The sequence below is a fragment of the Dermacentor variabilis genome, chromosome 9 (assembly GCF_050947875.1).
Source record: "Dermacentor variabilis isolate Ectoservices chromosome 9, ASM5094787v1, whole genome shotgun sequence".
Taxonomy (NCBI): Eukaryota; Metazoa; Arthropoda; class Arachnida; order Ixodida; family Ixodidae; genus Dermacentor; species Dermacentor variabilis.
In genome coordinates this window covers 141,028,822-141,038,621 of record NC_134576.1, presented here as the reverse complement: position 1 = coordinate 141,038,621, position 9,800 = coordinate 141,028,822, and positions in this window count along the sequence as shown.

Below are 9,800 nucleotides of genomic sequence, written 5' to 3'. Positions count from 1 at the left end.
AAGAATTTATGCCCTCTCTGTATGTCCCGTTGATGAAAACTGGACTCTTTTCAAAGACAAAATATTTTCGCTAATTGACAAGTATGTCCCATTGATTACCATATCTAACAACAGGACTAACCAATGGTTCAACAAGTTCCTTCGTAGGTTAAAAAATAGGAAAAAACGCTTATACCAGAAAGCCAAGCAAAACCCGACAGCTTGGGTTGAGTACAAAAACTTTTTAAAAACTTACTGCTCTGCTATATCTGCTGCCAAAGATAAATATTTCGACCGTGATCTACCCTCACTCCTCAAATCGGACCCAAAAAGGTTTTGTAAAACAATTTCACCGGACAATGGCTCAACTCGCATATCCCTGCACGGAGCCAACAACATACCTCTAGCTGACCACGAGTGCCCTGTAGCTTTTAACAATTTTTTTTCATCAGTATTTACGACGGAGGATCAGTCCACTGTACCCCTTATCCCTGAACTCGACTACCCTTACATGGAACCTATTAACATCACCGTCGAAGGTATATCGCGTCTAATTACAAACCTCAAGTTATCTACATCTGCCGGTATTGATAACATTAGCTCCAAAATACTAAAAAACACTGTCTCCGTTTCCAGCCAAATATTACTTCACATATTCCGACAATCATTATCATCCGGTCGCCTCCCTTCTGACTGGAAAACTGCTAAGGTAGTGCCTGTATTTAAGGCGGGAGATAGAAATTCGCCTGGTAACTACCGTCCTATCTCCTTAACTTGCATTTCTTGTAAATTACTTGAGCATATCATCGCTTCTCATGTCTGCAGCCACCTTGAGTCAAATAATTTCTTTTTTACTAACCAACATGGCTTCAGGAAAGGGTTTTCATGCGATTCACAGCTATTTGAACTTACAACCGACCTACATTTTAGCATGAATAACAACAAACAATCCGATTACATTTTCCTTGATTACTCAAAAGCCTTTGACCGTGTCGCTCATTGTCGTCTAATCTCGAAATTATCTTCACTCCGGCTAGATTCGGTAACTCTTTCTTGGCTACGGAATTTTTTGTCACTTCGCCAGCAGCTCACAGTTGTTAACAGTTTGTATTCACCCCCTTGGTATGTGACTTCCGGTGTTCCACAAGGCAGTTTTTTAGGACCCTTACTATTTCTAATATACTTCAACGACCTGCCTACTAACATATCTTCTTCCATCCGTCTTTTTGCTGACGATTGCATAATTTACCGCACCATTAATTCTATCGACGACCACATCGCACTTCAAAATGATCTCAAGAATGTTTCTGATCGGTGTAGTACCTGGCAAATGCCTCTTAACGAATCTAAATGTAACGTTATCACTTTTAGCCGTAAGCATGTCAATTCTCAGTTCACCTACTTTCTTAACTACTCTCAGGTCTCGGAAGCATCTCCATATAAATATCTCTGAGTTCACCTCGCTCCTAATCTGTCCTGGGCATCCCACGTCACCGCCATTTGCGCCAAAGCCTCACGAACTTTGGGGTACTTACGAAGAAACTTAAAAAACGCCCCCTCCAGCATCCGCAAGCTTGCATATGCAACATTTGTCCGGCCTCAACTAGAATTTGCAAGCCCTGTGTGGTCGCCTCATCAAAAATATCTAATCAATATGCTAGAAACCGTACAGAACAGAGCAGCACGTTTTATTTCTTGCGATTATAGCTATTCTCATAGCGTAACTGAAATTAAACAGAATCATGACATCATTTCACTTGAAACTCGCCGTTGCATCGCACTTCTCTGTTTGTTCCACAAGTACGTTCATGGTAATAGGCTGTCTCCGCTACCTCTCGAAAGGCCTTTGCGCATGTCAAAACGCCTCCATAACAATTTCAGTTACTCGCGCATCTTCGGTCACACATTAACCTTCAACAGCTCTGCGCTTCCACGTGCCATTTCTCAGTGGAACGATTTGCCCGACACTATCGCTTCGTTAACAAACCATGATTCCTTCCGCAACCAAGTCGGCAGTCATCTTTCAATAACACCCTTTTAATCTGTTCACCAACTTACTGCTTTTCATTGCTATTTCTCAGCTGCATCGTGGTTTGTACTGCGCATCAGTTACATTTTTAAAGTGCTGTATCTCTTGTGTTTGAATGCTTTATAGTAGGAATGTATAAGTGCCATTTGCTACATAATATGTTCACTAGCTCATATAGTACTGTTTCTGTTGATACCCCCTCTTACGTCATGCTCCTACGGGGGCCTGTAAGGTCATTGTAAATAAGAAAAAAAGAAAATTAGCGCGGAAATTTCTGTGGGAAGTTGTCTAAGTATGCCAAGTATTGTGCCACTTGCTAATATCCAGGCAGCTCGGTGTCGATATGAATGTCATGAAACTTGATCCGACCAGTAACAATGAAAGCGCAGCAGCGACACGAATTACTGCGGAGTGGTGCTCAAGATGAATTGATGACGCGCACAAGCAGACTACTGCAGGTAGTGGCGCCAGCTGCGCTGACGACGTTCCGATCATTATAAGCCGTTATCGCTCTTATCATTATATGCCGATCATTATAAGCCGTTATCGGCTTACCCATCCGCGTCGAGCCATAATCAACCGCGATGAACCCTACTTCAAGTAAAACTCTTGCTTGGGCTGGTTGGTTCATGCTTGAAGTAGTAAAGGCAAGGCGCAGAAGACCAGGACTCAGGACCAGGACCCAGGCGCCGATCCTGTCGTTTGTGTTCTTCCTGAGTCCTGTTCTTCTGCGCCTTGTCTTTACTACTTCGAACCCTACTTCAGCGACGGCTGCGTATGGCGCGGCCGCGCAAGGAAGGAAAGTGGGGAGGCGGCGTGCCGTCTTCCTCCATCGCGTGCAAGGCACCGGATGGAAGGGGCGGGGTGCGTTCTACACCGGCGACGGCTGCGTATGGCGCAGCCGCACGGTCCCTATCTTCAAAGCGATCTTCCATGGGAACAGAGTGCGGTGAGTGCTGATAGCTTCGTGTGCCTTGCGTTCTCGCCGCTTAGTTCGCGTTGAATCGAGAGGCAGCACGAAGTTCGATTCGCTCGTTGCTGCGGGCCCTATATTGAAAGCGATTGCCTTGTGTGACGGACGGACGGACGGACGAACTGACGGGTTTCCTCGTTGGGTAGGCATAGAAATGCTTGCGCATTTAAAGAAAACCGGGGGAGGGGGGGCGGAAACTTACATATTCTGGCTCACTGAAAGCAATCGTACTTAACAGTTAGTCTTTTTCACCATTTCGAAGCTGTTGACATCTCGGGCGCTATGGATCTTTTCGCGTGGAAAACGGACCATGCTTGGCAGGAATCCGTTCAATTGCACTTGTGTTATTGGCTGTGGCTCGAAGCAGTCCAACCACAGGGACCAGGGGTAGTAAAGCTAAAGAGTGCGCTGCGCGGGAAATGCTTTCGATCTCTAAGAGGCGGGCGAATACTCTTTTTTTTTTCTTCGGAGAAACAATCAGGAGCATTCGCTTTCCACTTTAGCGAGCTCGCTGGCGTAAGCGTTTCTTACCGCACTTGCAGCCTCGTTGGAAGCAGCCTCGCTCGTCCCTGGTCGAGTTTTCTATGCACTCCTTACCAAATGGGCAAGGAGAGATGCATCCTGTGGAAACATGCGGCTTTTGTGAGGGATACGTACATGAAAGGTACTAATACAAACAAACACAGGCAAGCAAGCAAACAAACAAGCAAACAGAAACAAAGGACAGATGTAACGGCTTTCTTTTGTTTCATTTCCAGTGACACAGTTATTCAAGAAAACAACCCATTAACTCTTACGTAATCTTTTAGAGGATCAAGTCCTGGCATACTAATACCACAAAGTGGTGCAGCACATTGCCAAGCTCAGCAAGACGAAATTTGTTCTCATGTTTACAGTTATTACGGTTATTGTTATGCCTATTGTTTTCAGTGTCATGAATCACTCAGAGGCTATGAACAGAAACTAGGCAGAGGCCATGAATGATAGAAGGGTGTGAAAGTAGTGATTTATAAAACCGGATTTAATACGAATCGTCTGGTCGCGACGCCGATAAGAATGTGAAATAAATTATAGTGGCCCCGAATCCAATTATCTCCGGTCAAATTTCGGCTAACTCCCAATACACGCTGCAGACCTTTCAGATTTTATTCTTTATTTTATGCGTTTATATTATGTTCATCGACACATGATTCAGTGTAAAAATATTGTACATACTTTAAGATATTTGATATTTAAAAGGGCATCAATTTTAGTTCGAAGCCCAATAAAATAACAAGACAAAATTGTGCAGCAGAATATTGAATTTGCTTTTAAAAGCTTTCGAATATTGGCACACTTGTCACAAGTAGATTGAACAAAAACGATAACAGGTGCCAGTTTTATAAATACTTGCAAGTTCTGCTTCTACATCCCCCGAGTTCATTTCCTGCTAATAGCTTGTCGGTCAATAGCATGTGTTTTATTCACTGTTATCCAAGAAAATAATTATTTGCTGCTAATTATACAAGCTTTACATCTAACTGACGAAATCAGGCTTGAACCCCTTTAGTAGGGTGTCGGGAAATGCAGCATGCCTTTATCTGAAACATGTTGATGAAGTTCAGTGGCGGATTGATATCTCGTGAGTACTAAAAGGCTATTTTTTGGCAAACTGAACTCCGCTTATCAACTATGCTTAGCTAAGAAATGCTTCCGACTAAAAGAAGCATAACTGCATTGACTGTGCATACTATATATGCTACATTCAAGCAACACTTTATTAACGCAATTAAGATGAAGTCATTTCATGATATTTAATTATAAATGATCGATGCGAAGGTTCAGCCAATGCTGATTATTAGAAATAGCCCTAATTGGTTGGTGCTCTTGCGTCACAAAGCAGCACTGCAGTTTGCAAGAGGGATGCACTAGTGAATCAGTCTCAATTTGTTTCGACATAAGGTGCCGAGAACAGTCATGAAAGAATAATTCACACGAATTAGCGCAGGTGAATCGAATATTCTCAAAGCATCAATATTCACTCAACTAAAATCCATGATCTTGACACTTACTGGTTGTGCCTCGCGATCTGTACCCCGATTTCTTTGGAAGTTCTACGGGCAAAGAAAGCGCGAAGACGTGAGGAATCAATGAGGTTGATTACAAATGTAAATTTGCACAGTCTGTAAATTGTCTCTACGTACCTAAATTTATTTAGACAGTGCACCGAAAGTATTCGAACACTTTTCTTTGAACTAGAAGTTGTATGCGACAGCCTGTGGGCTTATGACGTCAAACATTTTTGTCGACTCATGTGTCAGCTTTCGTAAAGCCGCCTGAATTTTCATGGTCGACAGAAACCAAAATAGACTTGTTAATAAATTGTGTCTATAAATGGTATACATACAATCCAAAAATACAACTCTATGCGAACAAAAAGTGGTCTACAATAAGTTTTATACACCATACAGATTATCTAACTTCCGTTTTCCAAGGATAGACCTAAAGTAGACTCTGTTTTTCCCCTTGTAAACTTGGCATGTTAACTGGATGGGGTATATAAGCAGTCGAATTGCTAAGTAGACATTGATGAGGAGCACTGAATCAGTCTAGACTGGTAGATAATTCCATCAGAACTTATCTTGTGTGGGGCAGAGGCTGAAAATGTTTATTATTGGCGAATAAACAGAAGGGCGAGAGGGAAAATTTGATTTTTCAAGTCCGAGCCATAATAGCGGTGGTGACCGGTCAGCGTCAGCCTGATGTCTCATATTTCACTATATTCTCTAATGCAGACAGATTTTGCGCAACAAAAGTTCCAAGTTGCGCCCAGAATGAGCGTTTCTGTTCTTACGAATGCGACGTAATCGTTCCTTGTTATTTCGCAGTTAATAATCCCCGAATAGATGATGTCCAATTTCACGACAACATGGTGAGCTTTTAGGGAACAGAGGAAGTGGTGTCACCCGCATTTTTCAATGTTGCGCATCTTGTCTTACTGTCTTTACTCAGGGTCAGATTGCGTATATGCGTAGTATTTTGAGCGTGTGCAATGTTGACATCTATAGGCTAACACTTGTCTTAAGTGCTTTTTTAGCACATCTAGCTTTCTTTCTTTACTCATAGGCCATTGACTTCTGAGTTTGTTCGTCATGTCCAGGAATTAGGGTTACCGACCTCTATCACCATCTGTCGGTGGCGGGTGCTGTGCGGTCGCGTCACTCAGGGGGGAACGAATTAAAAACAATTAACAGAGCAACACTTTCTTATACACATAGATGTTTTCATTTAACTAATCTGTATGTCACCATATCTCGATGTACAAAGTTTGGATTTGGTGCAGTATCTTTTTGCTTCACTGAACACTTCTGTATAATTGGAAACTTCACAGCGATGTTTCGAAATCAATACCAGAGAAATGCGCCTTCATCAGCCGAAATCACAGAAAAGACGTAATCATCAATGCCCTCTCTTCTTACGTGCGAAGTTTTAATCAATTAGGGAGAGTTTCAGCGGCTGAAAAGGCACTTTAGTAAAGCTGAACTGCAGTGAAGCCACTTTTTGGGGACGCGTGTCTCTTACGGGAACATCAGACGCCCCAAGACCCATTAAATTTTCAGCGCTTTTATGTAAAATAGCATTTGTGAAAGATCAAAACATATTTCAAGAAACCCAACGGGGTTAACAACCTCCTTCCAAGGGAGATTCGCTTTCTTCAAAATTTCGCGTCCACCGAACCTGAAAGCGGATGTGTATTGCAGTGAAAGCAACACATAAAATAGAGCTGCGAATGAACGAGGTGAAACAAGTTTCTGGGTAAATAATGAAATGAATAAAAGAACAGTTTCCACACAGGAGGTATTAAAAAGATGAAATAACCACTAAAAAGGGGTAAAATGTTTGAGTTATTCATGTTGTGGAACATGCGAAGTAACTCCGATGTTCCAAATGCATTGGTATGTGTAGGAATTCTGTAGGCACTCGACAGTAGTGTGATGCCAGAAGGGTGCGAGATGTCTATATACCATGTTTATTTTAGTTCAAGAAAATTATAAAAAAGCGAATGAAGTAGATAGCATGATTGGGCCTGTTCAGGTGGATTACTTGAAGAGGCGGACGTTACTTGGGCGAAACATCGCAATGTCTATATAGCTGATCAAAATGCATGGAAGAAGGAAAATTATAGGAGGGAGCATGCTGCAACACGACTGAAGCCAATCTGATGGCCCAACACGTGATCGCGCGTCAGAGTTCGCGGTTGGTTTTACTGTTCCCGCTCTGCAGGCAGGGCCACGGCAGGGCAGCTGTACAAGCGCTCACCGAATAAAAACTACTGAAATAGCTACTAAGAACAAGACGTCTAAGCAAATCTTCATTATTCCTCCGTGATCCCGACGCAAGTGATCACGTGTTGGGCCACCACTGTGGCTTCATCGAGCGTTCGTTTGCCAAGGCTGGCTGCGTGACTTAATGTTTCCTCCTATATTTTTTTCCCTCCATGTTAAAATGATTCACCAACTTTTTTAACTGTTCCCTTTAGAGCACGTGTTCCACTTGTATACTTGAAGCTGAGCAATAGCTATGTCTGCCTAGCCTTGAAGACTAGCGCCACTTTCGATATATTCGTCACGAGAATCTTCTAAACCTTGCATTGACATTGCAGCTAAGATCATCCCGAATTGCTTGACGCCCACTTCTGGGAAATTTTAGCCGGAACATCCACGTATTTCGTAGCACACATTAAGGCGCAATATTTCGAATGTTTTGCTTGACTTATGATTTCTACTAAGAAAAAACGACTTCGCTATGCTGCCTGACTTTTATTTCGCTGTTGAAACACGTGACATAATGTGAATAAATAAAAAGAGTTAATAAATATTTTTAATTAGCTGCCTGGACAGTGCGATTTGTCACACAACCAATGTCCGCCTGCTTCGTAAATGCAGCTGAAAAAGCGGAAAAACGCATTCTGTCCTAGGTTATATATATATCACAAAAATTTGTTCTAAAAAAAAAGAATGAAAAGGCTGCATATGCTGTAGAAATATGATCAAACATCTGCACTCTATATAGAATGCCTAAAAATTTTGAGAGAAATGATGAAATCCAATGCTGGAGCAATTCTTACCGCACACGCAACCGGCGAGGAAGCAGCCGTGAAGGTCCTTCGCTGAAGAGGGCGCGCATTCAAGGCCGGCAAAGCAACGAGGTATGCAGTCCGGCTCTGAAATAGCCATGTCAAGTCACAATCTATTAAGCTGCTTTGCCCTCTGGTTACGTTATAACTGCTTCGTAAGGTGCCTTGTGTTGTTGGCTGTGTTTCTTAATCTTACAAGTTTTGTGTACATTTCAATACTAAGGACCTGCATCCGTCATAAAGTGACCTAGGGCACGCTTATGCTGTTTGTAAGAGTTTTTCCTTCTGTGGGACCTGGACGAAGTTCTTAGAATGACGAGTTCTGAAATTTTGAAGTCAACATAATTTGAGCACTGGCCGTCCTCAATTCTGAGGTAACAACGCGTGAACTAAGGCCACTAGGCAGTGGCGTAGCCTGAAATGTTTTCGAAAGGGGAAGGGGGAGGGGGACGTGTTTGGCGTGTTCCCCTGGCTACGCCCCAGCTGCGCCCCGGCTACTAGGTAAAGGTTTTGTGAATTTTTGTTAATGAAATAGTTACTCAGTGATTATGGAATCATTTGGCGCAGGACAGGGGTAATTGAAGATCGCAAGGAGAGGCCTTCGTCCTGCAGTGGACATAAAATAGGATGATTATGATAGCTCAATTTATGATTCCCGGCAGCATGGATAGTCTGTTGTCGAAAGAAAAAGCCGGTTATCTACACTGCACTGTTTTTAATAATTTAAGACTTCGCTGAAGCAGCTGGTGCTTCTTTAAAATATTAAAAGTGCGAAGAATGCATGCTTATCAGCTAACATTTACGGTGGCCGGATTGCGCTCACCACATAAGCAGCCAGGCCTGAAGCATCCTTTCGAGTTGACTGGTGAGCCCGGTCGACATCGCTTTCCCAAAGGACACGGTGACAGGCAGTCGGGTTCTATATGAAAGACATAGACATGAGGGCCATTTTCAGAGGACGATCACTTTCGTGAAAACAGCGAGGAACTGTGCATTTTCGGCCACAGACATCAATTTGCAGCTACGAAACAAGACATCGACCCAATATCCAGACCACGGAAGGAAGACGGCTCCACGGTTTGTTTTGACACCTGCGTGAAAATTCTAATCGATAATATCTGGCAACCGTGGGCCCTATTAAATAAAAGTTAAAGTTGCTCGAAAGAGAATTTTCAGCAAATAATGGTGTCAGACATAATATTGGTTAAGATGGCCAGCCAATGGCAAACTACTTACGGACATTTTTATGGATTCGCTCCCAGTTTCTGATTAATATGAAATGATTGGGGCTTTCAATTTAGTCTCGAACTAGCTTATAAATACATTCAGTGGCTTGTCGCAGGTTTTAGGACTTCTTTATATTCCATAAAGCTTTACCTCAACAAACGGGTAATAGTCTGACGTGTATTTTTGCATTCTTTTTGCATTGCCATATTTCCGGACGGTTCTGGCAGGAATGCGCATTTAAATCCCTAATTTCCTGGCTTGAAATGAGGGGAGCGCTTATTCAACAATTCCTGCTCTCCTGAAAACATGCATGAATAAATATAGGAAAAATAGCTTTTTTGTATCTACAATTTAAGTGAGTGGAAATCTTAAACTGATTAGCTGGATGATACGCATATCGCTTGTTGTGGGATAGTTTTCCGCATAGGCTGTACCATCATTACGGTTAGGTTCGGCAGGGCTATCCTCTTTGTATG